General features: G+C 40.7%; 1 protein-coding gene across 1 annotated transcript in view; it reads left to right on the top strand.

Moving 5' to 3' along the window:
• Positions 1-6,549: 6,549 nt before the first annotated feature.
• The window catches only part of wscd2 (WSC domain containing 2), a 35,905-nt gene continuing 19,717 nt past the window's right edge, over positions 6,550-22,737 (top strand). The window contains exon 1 of the mRNA XM_035658973.1: positions 6,550-7,076. The gene's annotated coding sequence lies outside the window, so the exon portion shown is untranslated. The remainder of the gene's footprint in view (positions 7,077-22,737) is intronic.

Below are 22,737 nucleotides of genomic sequence, written 5' to 3'. Positions count from 1 at the left end.
ACGCTGCCTGAATAGCAATTGCAGCATGTGGCTGATTTTACAGCCTCAGTCTTGCAAGAAGAACATTTTGTGTGTGTGTGTGTGTGTGTGTGTGTAAAATCTACAGTAAAAACTGATTTGTCCGTTGATTGCTGGAGTGCTACTGCCAGGGATTAAGTTGAATGCTCAGGATAATCTCATCATTAATTCATATTTCTAATTAATTCAGTGTTCCCTTTAAATAATGTAAGATCTATTTTTTGGTAGTTTTTGGAGAGACTGCTGAATTATTAATGCCAGCATCCATCACTAGGTTTAATAGAGAACTCCTGCCTCAGTAAACCCTGCTACACCTGCTCCTTCCTCCCTGCCTTTATAAGAATCAGACCAGCCAGAACCTTTCTTTTACAGCCTCGTCTACTGTATTATGTGTACCTAAGAACAATTCATCCCCATTCGTCAGTGAAATGTCAATGTTTTACAATTATATATGATGTTTTTGGATTAATATCACTGCTGCAACAATGTGTATGTCTATTTTACGTTTAAGAATGTGCTAATTTTTTATATATTTTTATAATTTATTTATATATACGTTGGGTAGTTAGTTCTACAGTGGTGCGTCATATTATGTAAAATCATCATATGGTTTTAAATAGTTCATTTAGATTAAGAAGTAGCTTTTCTAAACCCATGAAGGAACACTTAATCCAATCCACTATTAGAAAATATCATATACATTTGGCGATATGTATATTTCCCAACAGCTATAGATTTTCCTAGCTGACTAGTGGTTGTTAGTTCAAGCCATTAGTCGACTCGTCATGGGACATTTATGATGTTAATTAAATTATTTAAATACATAAATATCTATATTTTAACAGCCGGTTAAGCGGTAATGATTCTGAATGTGTCGGTACAACCAGCAGGGACTTCAATGTTTATGTTAATCCAAGACACTGACACAGACACACACATACCGGAGAGCCTATCTGAACCGTTAGCTTAGCTACAACACAGGTAGCACAGAAAGCTCCAGTGGACTATCTACACTGCTGTGGTCAGTCTCTCCAGTTGGTGTCCAGGCTGATTTACAGTAGTATCATGCTGCTGCCACGTGCTGTGTGAAAGAAGCTCTAATGCTAAGCTTCACAATATTTCATAATGTTAACAGAAAACAGACATCCTACAAACAGTGACAGTGCACATCCGTCTGAACAGAACATACTTACAACCAGAGAGTCATGATTAAGATAAAATCTCTATGCAACAAACACAGGGACTTTTGTTTGTGTAAATGGAGCCAAGGATAGCTTATCAGTCCAGTCCTGGCCCACACAGCTTCTCTGAAGGGCACAGTTTGACAGAAAATAAGTCAGTGTCGCTGTCTGTCACTTGTACTTGATGTATGACTTCCAGTTCATCAAAGCATTACGGTTTATCCAGACTGTCACTATCAGGAACCGAATATAGAGTGACAGTGATGCAGTCGTGCAGATAGATAAAATCATGATGCCAACGGCCTCTCACTTCCCTACCTGACAAATATTTACTGACTTGAGCTGTATTTAGCTTCTTGCGGGTGCAGCCAAACCATAGTGCTATATATGATGGAGACAGGAAGCCGGAGGATGGGTATATGTGAAACCTCTGAGACATCTCTTTAGACTAGTTGCTCAAACTGGCGATGGTAATGAAGCCTACTCGAGCAGGCAACAGTCATAAGAAGACTTTAGCAGACGCAGCAGCAGCATCTCTTTTTAATCCCTCGGCTGATGAGTAGAAGTATTTTGCAATTATAATGTCTCTTCTTGGTCATAAGGAAAACAATCTCGAAGTTTGAGCAGAATTTTATGGTTTTGTGCTCTGTCTTATTCTCAAAGGGGCAACAACAAGGTAAGAACAATGGAAAACTGCAGCCATACATCTTCGTGTCAGAAGGAAGTGGAAGAAAAATAGATTGTATTTTTAGTTTCACAAAGTAAGAAAGTGAGAAATAAGTTTTTCAAGCTATGTGGATGAGCGTTGTGTGTGTGTGTGTGTGTGTGTGTGTGTGTACATTGTTAAGAGGAATTCAGCATGTTGTTCATTTCAGCAGTAAGAGCTTCAGGTTCTTCAAGTGCTAAACAAGAAAAATGTTCATAAATGTCCTTGAAACTGAAAAACATTATGTAATAAGCTTATGTAATTGCAATTGTTGCCAAAAAGCTGCCTGTGGAAGTGGAAACAAGTGTTTATTGGTTTAAAGGTCAAACAGGGTGCACAGGAGCTACACTTATTGATCTTGTTATTCTTGTGTAAAATCAATGAGAACAATCCCAGAAAGGAATTGTAAGGTTTCTCATCAGCGAGAGATGATTACCACAGCGCAGAAAACAGAAAATGTAGCCGAGTGATGATGTCTTTTTTTAAACGTGTCAGACTGGGGAGGTTTCATTGGGAATCACTGACACTCCCATGGGTGTATGGCCGCCAGGCAGATAATAAATCACTATGCGGATCGATAAACATGACGTGTGATTATCAGCTGATTGACATGAGAAACTAACACAATCAGCAGTATCCTAGTTGAAAATGAGAGGAAAGGAAAACCAAATCAATTGTGTTTGTTTGTGTTCCAGTTGTATTGATACAGGCTGACAGTGTGGATGATCTTTGTAGACTGATGACACTAAAACAACAACATTTGTTGCTTTAGAAGAAATAATTAACATACATGTATATGCTGCAGATACTATACCTGGAGAGGAAAATGTGTGTGCAGTTAGTGTGTAACTATACTAAACTATAAATACTGATAACAGTTGTGCAGATAAGACTGCCACTGCAATACATAAATAGAAATGTGCTTATGAATGGAGGCTTAAAGTGGTGTAGAGCTGAAACAATTAGTTGATTAACAGTGTTGTCTGACATTTCCTTAATATTGATGCACTAAATAAATAAAACACATTGTTCACGAGTGCCAAATCTTGAGTCCGAGTAGAGTCTCAAGTCAAGTCTCAGGTCACTGTGTGTGTGATTTAAGTGCAACTCGAGTCCAAGTCCCAAACTTGAGTCCCTATCTCTGCATGGTAGCATTATCATTGTGAGCATGTTAGCATGCTGCTGTTAGCATTTAGCTTAAAGCTCAACTGTGGATTAGTACAGCCTAACTGAGCTTCCAGCATGGCGGTAGTACACTCTTGTTCAAGCTAAAATGTCAAACAACTGCTGCTTCCAGCTTCTCAAATATGACTTCTAGCGGCTTTTCTGTTTTACATCATTGTAAATCTTTGGGTTTTCAACCATAGTTGGACAAAACTGCATCCCTTTGTAAATTCTGATTTTTAAAATATTTTCTGATATTTTATAGGCGAATCAATTACACGAGAAAGGTAGATCAGAGAGTACAGTTCAGTCTCCTCTTCACTATCTTATGCCTCTGCAGCTCTGTTGCATGCATGTGAAATTTAAACACCTCCACAAAAGGATGTTTAAATGCAGAACTGATGTCAACTTTGCTCCCAGAATGATGAGATAGAGTTACAGAGCTGTTGTTTCGTTGCTCCGGATGTGCCTGAGGCGACACTGACGTGCACTCTACCTGTTCCTGATCTCATGTGACAATTAATAGTCTTAGCGCATCAAAACAGGCAAAAGGGCTCTCTGACAAGTGCTTTTGAAAGCTGTGGGTGTTTCGACTTTTGTTATGTGATAGTTTCTATTGAGAAACCTGAAACTGAACCTCATCAGTGACGATGAGGCACATGTTGACATCAGTATGAGGTCTGTGCATGTGATGTTGACAGCTAACCTAAAGGGAATATCCTCCATTCTTTATGCAGCATGTAAGAGTTTTAATGGCTTTCTTTTCACTCCTGTCACATCGTGAAGACATGTGACAAATGAGTGTATAAGATGCCTAAAAACTGACAATACTTACGTTTTTTCCCCAAACTGTAGACTTCCCATGAGACTCTGTTTACAGCACAAAAGCCAGATTGGTCTCCTGGGTGAAACCTCTTTTTGTCAGGTTGTTTTTGATGCTTTGTGCTTTAGATAAGTAGTCCTGCACTGTATGTTCGGACATTCTTCTGAAAGAGGGAGACATCCAACAGAATGATTTCACAGTTATTTTCTGGATTGTGTGCTATCTCTGCTCACAACACCCATTTGTCAGATCGGGACATGAAACAGGACCATCACAAGAATGGTTTAACTGGTCACAATCTGAAAATGAAGGAACATTCTCTCCATTCCCCTTTCATACTGCCGCCTACATATCCCCATGAGAGAGCAGATTTTACACAATGAGCCCATTATTGTCTGTTTACTTCTGTCTTCTGCATCTGAAGAGTAGATAAACCAGTGGTGGTCTCACACAGGCCAACACACAATGCACAATACAGCGGCTGCTGGCTTGTGATGCAGATGTATGAGGGTTTGACATGACACTGTGCAGGCTGGCCTGGAGATTTATCTCTTGCACCACATGATTAACCCCCCACATCTGACCTCTAACAATGCATGCATGTGTGTATACCCTTGAGAAAAACGTTTAAAAAAAAAACAGGAAAGGTGTTTTGCATGCATCTGCAACGCTCTGCAGCAGTCTATCTGATCCAACCCACAAAACCATTTGCCTATTTCAAAAATGAGCCTGAGAGTTTTAGGATTCTGTTGTTTGGCCACTGTCCCGTCCTGTCTGCCTGATTCAGCATGAGTAATATCACTGCTGCACACTGGTGATTTCAAGAGTGCCCCTCTAAGTTGGAGTCCGTCGCTGAGTCACCATGTAGAGGAGAGTAATTGTAGGTGACAGCGCTACGGGCGACAGCACAGACAGCAACCAACCCATGAATTGATGCTGCTGAAATATGCGGAGTCATCTCTGTTGTGTCAGCATCCCGTGGGGACAGACCAGTGTTAAGCTTGTAATAACTGAGTGGCTTATTCAGACTGCAGGTTCTGGAGCTGAAGGGACTAAGTAGGCTTTGACTACCCTCACAGTGAGACAAACCCACAATACACCGCCAGGTGGATTGCAGACTCTAAACTCTGTTTACTATCTGTCTGTGTTCTTATGCACTCTGTTCGCATGTGAATGTCTATTTGTGTACATGTCCTTTAAAGATCTCTGTAATGCTGTTGCTCTAAGCCATTGATTTAACAGCCGTGACTGTCAGGGACAGAACGATAAAACTGATTGAAGCTCACAGTTTACACACATGGAGATTTGCAGTTAAATAGAATGGATGATCATCCCGATCTCATGCTGCGTGCAGCAGGGACTCACACACAGCAGCTGAACATCTGGAGGTGGGTTTGAGAGGGGTGGAAGCAGAAACGGAGATCAGGGTTGAAATCAGAATGCAGAGTAGGCAAAAACACTCTGTGTTAATCAAAATGTGACAGTGTGTGTCAGTGTGTGTCTGGCTCACAGAGAGGCAGGGAAGGGTGAGTTATTGTCCATATATGCAACTCTCTCACAGCTCTTGGAACCATGCAGCCATGGAAAGCTTTGGATACTATTCACACACACACACATACACACACACACACACACACAGTCACATATTTCTGGCACATACACTGAACAGCCATAACGTTATAAGCACTGACTGGTGAAGTGAATAACACTGATTATCTGGTTATCATGGCACCTGTCAGTGGGTGTGATATATTAGACAGCAAGTGAACATTTTGCCCTCAAGTTGATGTGTTAGAAGCAGGAAAAACAAGGGCCAAATTGTGATGACTAGACGACTGGGTCAGAGCATCTCCAAAACTGCAGCTCTTGTGGGGTTGTCCCGGTCTGCAGAGGTCAGTACCTATCAAAAGTGGTCCAAGGAAGGAAAAGCAGTGAACAGGCGACAGGGTCATGTGCGGCCAAGGCTAATTGATGCATGTGGGGAGTGAAGGCTGGCCCGTGTGGCAAGGACTCAGTCTTGGTTCCCCTGAACCAGTGGTTTTTAGTGCATGAAGAACCATAAAGATATCAATTATAAAACATACATACAATTCCAACTATAAACAACAAGAGTGGATGGCAATATTCTCTTCTATCACCTCTTTGGTGATGGGCTAGTTTATACAAGTCTACTGTATGACAATGTCTTTTCCATACAGACAATAAACCAGGGTCCAGCTGCACTCTAAACTACTCTGAGCCAACTGCTATAATTACTAACATTACTATAATTTCTGCCATATATCTGCTTTTATTACCACTTTCCATTGCTGCAGTCAGCATGTTCCAGCAGTTATTACTTGGTTCAACTTTCCTTTTCAACCTTTTTCGAGGGTATCTCATTGCTTTAGAAACATTTAATGATCATCTGTGGTTAAAACAGATCTGTGGAGGCAACGGTCCTGCATGGCAGCAACCAACCCAGGCAAAATGCATGCATGCGCAAAACTAACCATTTGGATTTAATTACTGATTGAAGCCCTCAAATCAAACTAAAATCGGCCTATCAGCAGCCAGAGGTGTCCTGTGTGGCCCAGCAAGCAGAGCGCAGAGTGCGGCGGCCACTGCGCCTCTGTGTGCTCTGCTGTATCTCTTTAAGTACAGCAGGCAGTGCTGTTGGTCCGTGTGGGAGCGCAGGGCGCACGGTGCGGCGCTGCCTCTCCGCAGCGTCAAACAGCCTTTCCTTTACGTCGGGCAGGCGACAGAAACGACAGGTCGACCCACCGCCGCCACCACATCCACGCTTTCACCCGAACAGCTGACTGGAGCGAGTGAAGCGAAGAGGGGACTGTCTGAGCGGGGCTGATGCAGACTGGTGAGCCTACAGGGCCACTGGCATTATTCCCTCCTTCTCCCACCGAAAGCTAGAAGTGCGTAGCGGTTTATCTGCGGTGTCCGTACAGTAGATTATTGAGCAGCACTGAGAGGCTACGTGAGCTAATGAGATTAATAAACTAACGATAGTTATCTGCGGATGAGAGCACAGTGAGAAAAAAAGGGGAAAAAAGCGAGCATGCTGCTGTTCATGTTTGGCTGAATGATCGTGGAGATGAAACATGATGATGATCATCCTCAGCTGAGTTTCGTCCTGTGAACTGCACCATCAAACCATCTGCTGAAGCTTTCTCTAGACTCGAGTTTAAAGGTAAGATGAAGTCAAATATTGCATTTGATTTTGAAAAAACCCAAAAGGAAGTCTTTAATGTGGCAGCTCGGAATCAGTCCTATAAAGGTTGGTTATCTGTGGTGTTACTGAAGTCTGTGTGGACTCACTGTCAAGCGGCACTGCTATGGACACTGCTGGTTAACATCCCTGAAGTCGACCAAAACCTACAATGTGTTTTAGTATTTTTGCTGTTTTAAATACAAATAAATTAGCTGCCTCTTGTTAAAGGAAAGGTTGCAGTAGGCTTTGTCTATTTCAGGCCATATGTTTTCATTAGACTGAGCCTCAGGTGATAAAAATACCTGAGCAAAGTAGTGCCCTAATCTACCCTATCTGAGCTATATAGTACACAGTAAAACCCTATCATGCACGTGTAGTGTGTGTATGCTGCTGTGTGACAGATGTTGAGGTGTTCCTGCTCTCTGCTCAGTACATTATCAAGTTCAGTGGGCAGTAAAGCTGCATTAGTCTCTAACCAGGTGCATGGTTGGTGGCTCACAGACTGAATCATTTTCCCCACAGTGTAAAATCGCTGGACTTTCATTAGAGCACTCCTGCTAATTTTTAACCTGAGCTGCAAGTCGGACTGAGAAAACAGTCTGCATTTTCTCCCCTCATTTGTGTCTTTAGTAAAACTCTAGCATGTACAGAACCTCACTTTTTTGTACTCTGAGCTCATTTATTTATTACTGTTTTAGACCAAGAGTTCCTCTGTTCCTACAGAAAAAACAAACAAACAACAACATAATATGCAGATCAATCGATTCTAAACATAATAATTAATTTATCCTCAGTTATTCAAACCTATACTTACTTTACACTTGCAAGAACTCCCAACCTTCTTACTTAAATTATCATCAGCCTCCTGTCACAGTCATTGTTTCTAATGACCTTTGTGTACTGTAGATCATTGTATTGAACCAACTACTCAGTGGGAAGTGTCAAAGTAGAAGAAGAAGAACATAATGGTAGTTAAGATTGATCACAATGCTGTTAAAATCAATTCATGAACGGCACTAATTGCGCATGCTTCTGCCGTTTCAGCACTTGGCATGACAGTAAAGCATAGAGCATGACAGACCTCTTGTTATGGCAATGCAAGCCCTCAGTTCATAGCTCCTAAATCTAGACCAAGCAGAGCGGATCAATACCATGGACGTCACTGTAAAATACAATATTAAAGCTCCCCTACTCCTAATTTTAATTTTAATTAAATTTTTCCACCTTCTAGTAAAAAGGGAGTTTCCATTCATGTTAAATAACATGAATGGAAACTCCCTTTTTACACATGGCAGAAATCTGTGGACGCTCATTTAAAAAATAAAATCACATAGATTTTACTGCTGCTAACAGTGGCTGTGCTGTCCCGTGAGCTTGGTCCTCCCTAAGGCAGAAGTGAACAGACGTCAGAGAACTATGGCAACAACTGATATTCATATTTGTACACTCGAGAATGAGAGGGTGCTGTTGATATAGTGAATAATCAGGGTCAAAGTCGCAGCATTTTGCATCACCAGGAGCCCCTCTGGAATTCTAGTGGCGCATCTGCCTTTTATGATTACACAGCAAAGATTGAACTCTGAAAGAAATACTTTTTCTGTTCTGAATTTGATGTCAAATTTTAGAGGAGTTTTTCACATGCAAGCTCGGCTTTGGCTGCAGAGGAGAACTTGAAAGTGGCTCTGATATGAAGTCCTTTGTGTAGCGACGGGGTGGCCGGCAGCACAGCGAGAAGGCTTTGAATTCCTTCAGAGCTTATCTCTTCATCCTCTTGGCGACCTCTCAGGGACGTGCCATGGATCATATCCATTGGCCGCAGGCTTTGAAGATCGCCAGAGGAACTGACAGAAATTACAGTTGGCATGCTTGTGCTAACCATTACAGTGAAATAACAGTGGTGCAGTGCGAGCTGTGTGTAGGTTGGGTGGCGTACTCGCTCACCATCAAGAAAGGATGTCAAGATCCTCATTAGAGCTCCTACAGAAATAGCTTAGGCATTAAATACTCTGCCAGAGACATGCTGAAAGTTTCAGGCTGTTATAGTTCAAGAACAGAATAGCAGTTTCACACTCAGTGGCTTTAAATTCTACATTTTTGGTGTGGATTGAAAACACAAAGGTGTATACCTCTCTTTATTGTATTTTGAAATAGCTTATTTTCCTTTTCCTCGAAGGAAAAGATGATTTTAGAGAGAGTATAATCTTTAAAACTGTGTTCCAGTTACACAGATCCAAGGAATGGGTCAGCCTCGCAGCATTCACATCTTCGCCAGATTTTCAGCTTATAAGAGGATTATTCACAACACCGGACCTCTTCCCTAAGATGTATCCATATAGACAGATAATCACTGCCTAGACAGGTGGTGAGGAAATACTGGGTGGTAGACATCAGACAAAAGCTGGGAAAACCTGAAACCCTAAACTTTACCTCTAGTCTGTGGGTTTTGTTTATAGATATTAACTGTAGTTCAGTTCAGATATGTTACATGACTCAAACTCTATTACTAAACCAAACTAAAGAGAGACAAACTGACAGAGAAAATCAATAATCCCAGCCGATCGTACATACTGGTCATTTAAAGAATAATTCAGTTTGCTCACATGCAGTTAGCAATGACTGAAGAAAAGCTAAATAGCCAATTTTATTTTGGAACTCAGGACCTGCTGTTCAGGCTTTTCTTTCAGACAGAGACATGCACCCTGCTGAGGAGAAGGATGTTGTTTAATCCAACCCAGGCTAATATGAGATGGTGTGTGTCTGTGTGTGTGTCTGTTAGACTGCAAAGTCCTGTTCTTCTGTATCTTGTCCATCTCTTAACATGCTGGGATGCAAATGCAATTGTGTTTTCCTTGGAGACGTGGAGACTATTTACCAGAGATCATTCATTCATTCACTCATTCATTAAATTATCGTGCAAATGAAAAATACAAATTACATTGTGAGTTTTTCTACGCAAAAGACACACGGCTCTTCACACTACACTGATAGTAAACATGAGAGCAAGATAAGAATTGACGAAGACTGACAAGCTTCCTCAAAGAGCAACATTTGTCTTTTGTTCTCCTGTCAAAATATCCTGTACTTTTTATGTCAGTGTGCTTTGCGTTCTAGATAAATCTCACCACCCTGAATCTCGATAGCTTTGCTTGCATAAGACCGTGGTTATTGTTTCTTCAGTAATAAGATTAATTTAGATATGTTCCATATGTTCCCCCCCCAGTTTGAGAACCTATGTCTTGAATCAATCCACACATTGAATACATAATTGCTGCAGCAGCATGTTTATTTTTAAAGTTATACAATTTACAGTACACTAATTCAGTGTAGAAAAAAACATTCTTGTCTTCCAAGACTTGGTCCCCAAACATGGATTAACACAATATTTGCCGTTCATAAGGAGGTCACTCAGGGTCTCACATTTGGCATCAACTCTGGCTCCCCTCAGTCTGACCCAAAGTCTCTGTTTGCCCTCCGCACCGTCAGACTGACTCACAACGGTGTGAACGTCCAACCCTAACCACTCAGGGGAGGCAGAAGGCCTGACATTGTGTGTGTGTTTGTCCGTGTGTGTGAGAGAATGAAGAGAGGCGGGGATTGGTGTGTTAGCAGAAAAAAAAAAAGATGAGGAGCAGAAGATGAGGAGAAAACTGTGAATATAAAAGCCACATTCTCTGTGGTCCATGGCCGACCTTGAGATGGTGCCAGTGGTTGAGATTAGCACATCACCACTGTAATAGCTCACCTTGAGTAGCAGACCCCCTTGTCCTTTCTTCAACCTGATCCCTGCTTTACAAAAAGGCCTTTGTTGCAGTTAAAGTGCTGGGCTCTGTTCTCTGAACCTGCTGCACCAACAGAGCTCCAACCTGGCAACAGCCGAGCCTTTAAATAGAGAAATCTAGTTTACCAACTCCACTTTTAGGGAACTGGAGGACAAAATGGTCTGAGTGCTGCCTCTGTGTTAATCTGCGAGGCAGTTATCTTTGGAGCTGTAACAAAAGCATAAATGAGTTCCCTCATTAAAGTTATTTATGTCCTAATAGGTCAAAGAAGACAGAATGACAAATTATCATTTGTTTCCACTGATTTCAAGAAAGCACAATTTAACAACAGCAACCATATAAAAAAAGTCCCTTTTAAGCTCTATTAGGTCATAAAGTAGATATTATAAGCACATTAGCGAGCAGCCTTGTGGTGTTTTCTCAGCTTTGAGAACATAACTTCGGGCAGTGTTAGTGGATCTGTGAAAACACATCCATCCACACTCAGACTGTGCTGTAAAGAATTAGACAGGCTTTTTCTTAAAAGGGGATGTCATTAGATTTTGATAAGCCCTGTTCTAACAATACTGCAATACAGCAGTAGGAGCCCCGGTGTGATGAAGAATCGGAAGGAGTGGAGTCCCCTCTGGGTCTGTCAGCCTGTGCAGTCAGTGTCAGCAACAGCGTCAGATCTCCTTTCAGCATGCTGGGCCCTAATTGGGCTCTCACACTTGCTAGAGAAATTTGTCAGGTTGCTGTGAAATGAACTACTTAGCCAAATCAAGATGTGCATCCCTGTGTTCCTCCCTAAACCACCCCACTACTGCTGTGATTATCATGGAATAACAGGATGCTTTTAAACCAAAAACTACTTTTGCTTATTTTCTGTTGGGAATATGTCATTAAAGGGTAAATAGTAGCAAATTCTCATGATAGTTTTGCGTGCAGTAATTGCATCTACTGGGAATTCATCTGAAAGGAGTGCAACAGTAACCAAGCCTCGGCTTATTATTTTTACCCTCAGCCTTACATGTTGTTCCATTAATTTCCAGCGGCAAGCTGGATGAGCGCCTAAGTCTATCCCCTTATCAGCTACTTTTCTGAATCTGGCGGTAAGCAGAGCACACACAAGCTCCTCCGTGGCTCTAATATTCTCCATCTGTCAGTAGAGCTGCCCGGGTTTGGCCGTGATGTTTGGAACTATCACATGCAGTAAATGAAGCACGCCTGGTCAGCCACGAGCCCATTGCCACGCCTTGTCAACCCTCATCACCTCCGCTCTCTTTCTGTGACTGTGCAGATGTCTTTCCCAGGTTGCTTCAGGGTGGGATGACTCAGCTCGAGCTCCAGCGCTTCACTGACTCCCGGTTCAACCCTCTCCTCAGTCAACCACTGCAGCTTAAACAAGGTCTGGCTGAACCATCGAGGCCAAAACACAGGCTGCATTATTGTGTTAGACTCTCCAATGTAGTGGTTCCCAACCTTTTTTTTGTGTCTGACGCACCACCACAGCACTATCAGATGGGCTCAAGCACCACTACATTGTGCCTCTTCAATAGATGGCATGGTTTTCATTCTGTTGTGGATCTGTAAAAAAATTGGATGATTAAGCTTCTGTCAAATTTGCCTCTTACTTTGGAGGAGCAAATGTTGGACTCCACCATTTATGTATGACTTGTAACATTGTGGCTTTTCTGTGATGCTCAGTGATCTCATGTGAGGGGTGTCATGTGCATACAGCCTGTTATAGCTGGAGGGTTCCTGCTAATTGTGACAATAACTCTACCAAAGATCAGAATCAGATCAAATGAACTCTATGTAAAAATCTTGAGTTTTGTGAATTCTGTGCTAACTGAAGCTTAAACAGTTCATCCAATTCACAAAACAAGTATTTTTCCACTCACCATTACTGTAACTGAGATTTCAAGATATCTGCCTCTGAGATTTCTGCTTCCACTCTAATAGAATTTCTTTTTGTGGCACTCACAGTATTGAAAAAGTCAGCAGTGTCTTTCCATAAATAATGTCCCAGTTACTCAGGAAAATCCACAGAGCTCACTGAGAAGTTTTCCTTGGAACTACTTTCTACTTCTTCTGAAGAAAGAGTCCCTTTAAGTTTTAGAGGCAGAAAGTCAAAACCTGGACACGTAAAACCGAAATGACCTGCATTGCAAGAGCCCACTAGAGGGAAGTGAGAAAATTGAGATGTACTGTAAATGCAGCCACTTCCATATTGCACTGAAGTTCGAGTATTTTACTTTTACAAAAATAATTGAGGCCCTCACTGTCATCTGGCGCTGATATTTCAGAGAGTTTCTGTATCTCACACACACAGTCGTAAACACAAACACACAGCCCTGTGCTTTTCTTCCTTTGCTTATAGAGATGTTGTCTACGTTGCATCAGAGCAACAGTGAAACACTACTGCATGCTTGTCATATTTTATTCATCTTAGGAGAGGCTGCAGCTCCGAGGCCCGCTCATTCCTGTGAGCCCAAAGCAGGCAGCTGTCAAAAAGCCTGAATCCCCAGATACTTTGCCCATTTCAGAGTCTACACACACACACATACTGTACATGTAGGCACATTTAATTGCATATTACAGTGCTCCCCAGTGTGAACATGTACATGCAACCTTTCCATCATTGCAGAAAAGACCGTTTCTCAATTTCCTTCAGATTTTAGGTTCATGTGGTAACTGATGACAGTAGTTGTAACACTGTACGGTCAGATTCTGGAGCACAATGCTGTTACAGTAGAAAGTATTAGAGAACAGAGAACCCTGCAATGAGAACATTATCAACAATAGCATTCACAGTGTGATACTTAATCACATTTTGTTGTCTTACATGGCTAACAAATAGGTTAGAGAAGGAATATGTTTTGTTTAAATTGAAGAAAAACATACACATAATAAACATATATCTTTTGTGTATACAGACATATTGTAAACTCAATACATTATATCATATATTTATAACCTCATTTGTAGACATGTTTTTTAATGTTTTTTTAATTCCCCCAAGAAAATCAAGCAGTACTGATAAAATTTTTACTTTTTGGGTTAAAGGTACATTAAATTCACCTATTTTTTTAGGCTTAATCTACATGTGAATTTGATTAGTACATTATTATAGAGGTCCATTTTCCTAGTATCCATTGTTTGGAGTTGGAAAGTTGGAAAAAGAGGAGTACAGACGTTAACATGTTAATTTACTCAATCATAGAATTGTCATTTCATATAGAGCTGATGGGACCAACAATGAGGACATAACTTCATCAACATCATCATCAACAACAACAACAACAACAGTTGACTAAAAATAGGACATATGAGCAACAAGGCTTCTAATGATGTTCATATTTAATTGGACAGGAAATGTTGACAGCAGGCCTGTGGTGCTGCTCGACCTTTACAGGCAGATTTGCGTGATGCTGATGAGGCCCATGGTTCAGTACACATTTTGCAAGGCATGCTTACAGAGCACCCTCCCACATACACACTTCATGTTCCTCAGCTGAATGCACCCAGCCCGCTGCCCTGCGTGATTGTGCACATTGAGCAGCTCATCAAAAACAACTGAATAGCTTGTGTACAACAACACCCAGAGTGACAGTATCCTTTCAGTCTCTTTTTATTAAAGGGAAATAAAGTCAGGAAGTATCATATGTGATGATGTTCAGTGTAATTCATCAGCTGTCTGGTGTACTTACTTTACCCCAAACTTGTCTCATCTTTACAGTTAGAATTAACTTTCCAAACAACTCCAAAAGCATGGGCGTTAAATGCTTTCGATTGTGCTGTGAGATTATATGTGTAGGTGGTGAAAGCAATATAGATGGCAATCTAAGAGCAAGAGAATATATTTTTATGACTCAAAACACATGTTCTGGCTGTGATATACTCTGTTCTGTTCTGTTGAGGCTACAGTATGTTGGAGAAAAATTTAAACTCTTGCTGTTTTTGTGGTTGATTTCTCCTCATATAACTGTCAACTCTTATTGCAGTCTGGTTAGGAAATAGGCTCTAAATGTTTGTTATTAAACTGTAGTTTTAAGATTATCCCCAAGCATCACTGAACTAAAAAAGAACCATTTCACGTTTGCATGAAGTAAGCATTTATAAAACTGTAGAAGTGTCTCATGGTGGATTATTCTGTATTGAAATCAGCATTCAATCCAAAATTGCAGTCATATGACAGGCGCGGCCACTGGGCCACTAGGACAATTTGTCTCTTTGAAGGCCATGAAAATATTTTTTCACACACATATACAGTGACGGTATCAATGAATACATTTTATTACCGTTCTGTATTTCTGGAGGATACAAAACTTGAACTGAATGCCTACATTTAACAGTGCTTCATGTTGAGTAAGCAACCTGCAGTTTCAGGATCTTGTTATGTCTGAAGTGATCTCAGCATGTGGTGCTGTGGGCAGAATCACCCCTTTATTCCAGATGTCTTAAGTAGCCTCTCTAATCCTCTCTTTATCCAGCTTTGAATGCAGACATATCTAGCTCTCAAGGATATACGTGGCTCAAAATCTTGCTCAAAATGTTAAATTTGTTGAGCTGAAAAAGGCAATAGGGAAAAAGCGTGTGCAATGTTTTTTTGTTCTATCAAGCTATTATCAAGCATTACTTTGTGAGATCACACGTGTTTTTTTCAAAGGAAACGGAGAACTTTAGCAAAGGGGAAGTGAGATTTTGTTAATACTTGTCACTCCAAACGCAACCAGCCTCAACCTGACACCATCCTGACTGTCTTCAGAGCTTCTGACGCACACTGTAATGCAACGTTATGCTCGGTGCCTTTGGCAAAATAATTTCAGACTGAACCGTAATTCATTATATTGCTTTAAAAACAGATAAAATAAAATGCTCTTTTTATTTGTCTCCCATCTCAGGAGGTTAGAGTGAAGGGTTAGCTTCAGAACAACAGTGCTGGGGGATTCAGCTTCTTGCTTAAGGACACTTCAGTAGAGTGGGTGCTTCTTGACAAAGCAGCTTGAATGTGTGTCCTTCAGTAGAGGATCTGTGTGTCCTCTCACTGTGCCACCGAGCACTCGGCTTGTTTTCCTGTTCTTACTCCAAGAGACCAAAGGAAGCTGGATGACAGAAGTACATCTTCCTCTGTGAATAAGTTCCCCTGAACAACTCTCAGTTTGTATGGTTGCTATACTAGAATAGGATACTACTGTATGAGAGAGGAAGACATTTTGTATGGTATCTGCATTTAAAGCTGCTCTAATCAATACTTTATATCAACAATGGATCAGATGACTAAGTGCAATGTTAACAGTGTTGCTAGAAGTGATTAACCTACAGAAAACTATCACCTTTTCAACATCTTTCAGCTCTTTGTTTTGGTTTCATGCTCCACAAATACATTTGGTTCACTCTCGCTGCTCTCATTACTGCTTTACAGCTTCAACTGGCAGCTTTGTTCCACTCTACACTACACTACCTGCTCACTACCAAACTAGACAGGAAAGACAGACACAGCAACTGGCTGGTGAACATAATAGAGCATTCAGCAGATAGAAGAGCCAGACATTTCACTCAGGAGTTGGTGGAGACCAAATTGGAGCTAAAAGAGAGGTAATATTGGACTTATATTCACTAGCTGGCCAGAAACATAACTTCATAATGATAAAGTTGCTCCATATCTGCTGCATGTGCAAACTAGAAGGGCATTCAGAGTCCAGTCTTCTATGAGTAATGCAAAAATACAAGCACAGCCACTACAGATATCTGTATGATAAAATCAATATTAATCTCATGTCTCTGCGATGGTACAGACATGTGAGTACAGAGCTGTAGTCAGGATGTGGTTAGCTTAGCTTAGCATAAAGACTTGAGGGGTGGGGAAACACCTAGCATGGCTCACTCAAAAATACACCTACTGCACAAACACCTCAATTGTTACAATTATATTGTATTGTTTGTGTACGGATTGAATCAATGCAATAAATTATTTTACAATAAGTACGTAAAGGTGACTGCTAAAGTACCCTCCGTGGTCCTGTATGTTTGGACTGACATTATCAGGTCTCACTTTGAGATCACAGATTGAAGTTGTGTTTTTCTGGCCTCTTCTTTTTACCGAACAGTTGCTCGAGCTCACAGATAGTAAATACTGAGTCACATTAATATAAATTTTAATAGTAAGAGGTTCCAAATATAACTGAGCCAAACACCCACTCTTTGGTGCTGTTCTCTTTAGTAAAATGTAGGTTTTCTCTCTGTCCAACATGGAAAAAGAAAGTGCCTTGTTCTCAGTTAATAAATAACTGTATTTCTCAGCTACATGTTGTTAAGATGTGTTAGCCTGCGTTGTGCTTTCACAGTTTAACTTAATGATGTGCTGTTGAAAATTGCCTCAAGTCCCATACAGAGGCATTTCCTATTTCCCCCCCATCCCTCCTCCTCCTCCTCCTGCTCACCAACTAAACATTTGCTGAAACCCTCTGCAATCCCCTCTTAAAGCTATTCAAGCAGAGAGGACTGAGATTCACTGCAGAACTGAGGTGGGAGAATTCACTTTTAATTAAAGCAGATAGCTTAGTGAAGGTAGGAGAAGAAAGGGGGGAAAAAAGCTCTTTTCCTCTTTGAAAAAACTGCAGATATTCTGTAAGGCCCTGAATGAAGAGCTTTGTTAAGGTTGGATAGTGGAAGACATCATTTGATCTCCCATTGACAAGCACCTCCCCGCTGCAGAATAATTACTTCTTTTATGAAGCCATTAGAGGGGACCAATTCAAGGGATTGTTTCTCAAATGTCCATCTATGTGGCCAACTGGGATCCGGGAGTGTCAGCCACTGAGGGTGGGTCTGAAAACTCATGAATCTGGGATATTTCTCTCCGTTTGGAGCTTTGTGACACATCATTAGTGCCAGAACTGTCTTTTTTTTGGCATCAAAGCTGTTTTTCCTCTCCTCAAAATAGTATAAGTTCTCTCTCCTTTAATTTCTCTCTTTGTGTCGTTCCTTTAGATTTATAGACTCCACACTGCATGACCAAGTAAGTCTACAAGTCGGAGAATTAGTACGAATCCAGATTTTGTGCAAACGATTTGTTCCGTCTTTGTCTTTGTGCCCATGCCTAATTGAACTCTGCTGCTTTGTGTCCACAATCACAATGGAACGATTATTGCTTCATTCCCATTTCCCTTTTTGACTTTGTCAGTTCCTTATCACCGAATACTGGTGGAAATGTTCCTGATCATCAGTCACTCGATTACAATGCTGCAGCTTAACGCCACAAAGAAGAGGATTGCATTATTTTTAGACCCTTTAATTTACCTCTTCTCTTTCAGAGTAAAAGGTCACAACTGAGCTTAATGGACCATTGAGTATTATCAGGATTACAATGAGCTTTTTCCCTGCCATCCTGGGCTTAATTTTTAAGCTTCATAGGGTGTGCTTAAAAACTCTTGCAGCGATTGGTCGGTTCAGCCTCTGCAATGCCAAATACACTGGTATTTCTAATTACCACAAGGCTTTGGGAGGGTGTAACCAGCAGGGCTGCAATCATATCATGACAGCAATACTCAGTTTATATCAATCTCTTCAGTAAGCCTTTTTCAGAATTTGCACACAAACAAAAAAAAGAAATGCAAACCCAGTATAATTAAATTTAATTTTATTTGTATAGCACCAAATCATAACAGAAGTTATTTTAGGACAGTTTTCAAATAGAGCAAGACCAGACTGTACACAGCACAAGGGTCATTTGTTCTGTTCATATGTCAAGGGAAGTCAGGTTTAGAGTGAACAAAACCCAGTCAGTGCTCATTTGACACAGTTTGCAGTGTCTGTTCTGGAGTTTCTTTATACTTATTAGCCAACATATACACTAACACTAATACATATGTGATAAGATAATAATCAACCAATACTATCGACCATACTGATGTATTGGTTGAGGTCCACTTTTCTCCGGGTATGGTGTCTGGGGAGTGAATGTGATAATGAGCTTTCCTGACAAGTTGACAGGTGATGGAGAATCCTGACTGTGCAGTTCTGTGAGCTTCCGTGGAAAACGATGTGTTGAACGCTGTCGGTGTGTGTTGACCTTTTCTAGATTGAATACATTAAACCTGAGTACTGCCTAAATATATGAAGAGTTGAATGCAGATCTTAAACAGTGCAATTTACACTTGAACTTTTACAATATGACCATTTGGTTGCAGAAAAATATGTTTGTGTGCTTTGTGTGGGACTATTTTCTCTTTCTTCTTTGTCCAGTTTCAACTTAGGCAGATAAAATCGAGCTTGACAGTCTGTTGTTTGTTAAGCTTGAGAGATCACATAAAATGAAACCACAAAACTCATCTGAAATAAATAACTTTTTTAATTAAGATCTTGTATCATTAACCTCTCAGCAGGCCATTAATCAGAGGTTAAAGAAAGGAGAGTGGGGGCACTACATATCGTATTTGCCACCAATCTGCAGCTTGTCTGCAATCGTTACAGCAAAAGATTTGTTTGCTTTTATCGCATTTGTGTTCCACCATTTGAAGTGTTACTGGCAGATTACAGTTAGAATTAGCCTCCTGATAAATAACATACAGTAAATGATAACACGTATAATGGAAGACTATTTGTAGAAACTTTATCACAAGGCATGTGAAGTGGCGCTTTTAAGCGTCAACACTGAAGCAGAGGTGGATGTTGTCTGTAGCACATGGTTCACAGCCGTCTTCTTGGTGTCTCGCTGCTTTTGTAGCTTCATATAATCACTGTACAGAGATTTTTTCAGACATCTCTGCTGATGAGCTTCCTTTTGAGTGGCCACCAGTAATTAAGTGTATTGGGCTTTAAGCCAATCACTAATGCGGGCACACACTGAGATCAAACACAGGTTTAATTAAAATGGCTGAAGCGAAAACGGGAAGCCAGAACTGTAGCACATACTGTGGTAACTTTGCCAAAAACTAAGCAAAGAAAACTGCTTTGGCAGTGTGATCCTGTTGTTACTGGAAGCCGTCGTGTTCACACTCCAGTTTTCAGGGGTCATGCCCTCCTAAGAGTTGCCATCTGTGCTTATCGAGCCGCTTGAATCTGTAGCAAAAGTTTAGCATCCAACTGGTTTATATTTTAGCTTTCTCAGTTTTATATGTGAACTGCACACGTAGACTGCAGACTGCAAATGTCTTCAAAGAACTTTTCTTATTTTTACACGTTTTATAGTCGCATTCTTACGTATTGAAGACATATTATGTGTTAAAACCTCATTCTGCTTTCTGGTAGTCGTGAGTTTTCTCCTGGTCCTGTAATGAGACAACTTTGTAAGTAGGATGGCATGGAACAATCTCTGTAAACTTGAACGCGAACATGGCCAGTGTTATCACCGGGGGAGGAATGTGATCTTTACTTTGATTTGATTTGACAAACACGGCTAATGCGCACTGGCAGGCCAAACACACTAGGAGAGCGGAAAGACAGGCCCCAGGGTGAGGGGAGGGTCACGGCTGCTGCAGCAAACGCTGTTAACCCTTCTGCTGCTGATGAACTGAAGAAATGTTACAGTACAAGTACAGTACTTTTACAGGATGGGAATTAGACAAAAGGGCAAGGAAAGAAGACTTAAATGGGCTCCAGCCAATGCTGGTGGCAGTGCACCGGATAACCTCTTCTTCCTGCCACTGTTAATGCCGTCCGTTTCTATGACAATCACGTGTGTTTCTTCCCTTTAGAAGCCCACTGTTAATGTCTATCAGTGTTGGTTTTACTGTGGAAGCAAAGATAAACTCACAGCCATTTCACCATGCGGTTGTTTTCCTGTAATTTTTTTAACTTACCACTGTAAAAACACAGCAAGCAAAACACATTTTAAACTGTGGGAGGATATCGCAACTAATTTAATTCAGCTGGTGTGAGTTGAACTGGAGAGTTTGAGGTCTAGCAGTTAAAAAGCCTCACCCACATTCGAGTGAAAAGAATGCTTTTTGGCAATCGAGAGATGGGGGAATCGAAATTGATTACATCTGCAGAAGTAAGCAAGTAACAAAACTTAATATTTTATCGGCTTCTATCATGACAATATATCAAACTCCTAAATATTCATTCAAATCTAGTTTATTTATGATATGTAAATGAACATCTGTAACATCTGTCTATTGTCTTTTTACATCTTGCATAAAGTTTCCCGTTTTTATTATTTATTGGCAGCTTCCTTCCTCCAAACCACAAAAAAACAATGCGTTATCACATTGTTTTTCACTGCCGGTATCATCTCTGTCCTATCACAGTGTTTTTCTTACAGCAAGGTGACTTCTTGTTTGTTGCACCCAGCGGTTGTCATGCTTGCTGACAGTTAAGTGTTGTTTTTGAACTCGAGAGGTGTCACAGAATTGACCACAGCTCTGTCTTGCTCAACCCTGTCCCTGGTTGATGAGTCCCAGAACAGATATGAAGAATATTTATGGACTGACTTGTGGAGCCATTTGCCTGCAGCACTAGCTGAGCTGGCTGTCGGCCTGCTCACCAAAGATTAACTTTGACGTTTCCTCCCATAAATCCGCTGTGATTAAATATTTGCTGGCTCATTTAATATGAATGTGAATTAATGGTCAGTCAGTGAGTTCATGTCCGCTCCAGTAATTGCCATGATTTGGCAAAAAGACCTCTGCGGCACCTCTTATGTGTTGCATTTCCTCTTCCTCTGTCTGTTTGCGCGTGTCACCTCTGATTGTTAGGTGTTAAGTTCACCTGTCCTCACAGGCTCTTAATAGCACAAACTTACAGTATGTGATAGGGATGTGCGCAATTAGTCATCTAGTCAGTTAGACATTGCTACCCTCGCTAGTCGACACCAGAAATACTAGTTTGTTGAACTAATTACTATATTTTATTAATGTACAATGCTGGTTAATTGCGTGTTTATGCAGCCACACACCACTAGCCGGGGATACGGCCTCAACACTAATGCCACCGCTGGTATTAAGAGTCATTTTTGTCCTACTTTAGAAGTTATAGTCATAACATTTTGTTCCTGTCGTCTGCTTTGGATTCTACCTGGCACTTTCACTCTCTTTCTGCCTATCTAACCTCACACACAGCAAATTAATTTATAATGGCACTATTCAGGGGAAAGAGGATGGTGGAACCGGCATTGAAAAGAAAATATCCAGAGTGTGGTGAGTTGTGCTGACATTAAGCACTGAGAAATTATCAATCACATTATAAAACGCCTGTTAGCCTTGCTGTATATGCTGACTGACAGGACATGTTTAGTTGGTTAACGTAGCATTCGCTAAAGTTATTTTATGATTGTTGGGGTTGATTTTTTGGTGGGTTCATCCATGAATGTTACCTGCTCAATATGTGCATACTTTGAGCCTGTGGGATCTATTGCTTGGTGTAATGAATGTCGATCTAATGGAGAGAAATGTGATTATTGTTATTTAATGTAGGATATATTGTTTGCTCATTGGAATTTTGTTATATTTATTATATTTATTATAAAGATTTTTATTTATTTATGGTGGCTGTGCCCACATTGTGTATACTGATGATATGATAGTACTACAGTCTACTCTTCCAGCTCCATGTATGTGATTTAAAGGCTGTCACATTAATGCCTTCCTACTGCACATGGGGAATGATTCTTTGCAGAATCTCTCTACTTAAACTGGCTTCTCGTTATCTCATTATATTTTCCTGATGAAGGTCTAGTACCAAAAAGTTGCAAATAAATGTTTGAATTGCAACTTAGACAGTGTGCTGGAATTTATGTTTTCTACTTTTGGATACTCATCTCTATGGACCTGCCTCATGAAATAGATGTAAAAAATGTTCGTGTCTATTTTGCGTCAACAGGTAAAAATGATCTAATACTTCTTTGTGCCTATGAGTACAGTGTCACAAAGCCACTA

The sequence above is a fragment of the Morone saxatilis genome, unplaced genomic scaffold (genome assembly GCF_004916995.1).
Source record: "Morone saxatilis isolate NCDOM2014 unplaced genomic scaffold, NCSU_SB_2.0 Contig16, whole genome shotgun sequence".
Taxonomy (NCBI): Eukaryota; Metazoa; Chordata; class Actinopteri; family Moronidae; genus Morone; species Morone saxatilis.
The sequence above is the reverse complement of the archived record's forward strand: the minus strand, read 5'-3'. Positions and strand labels throughout refer to the sequence as shown.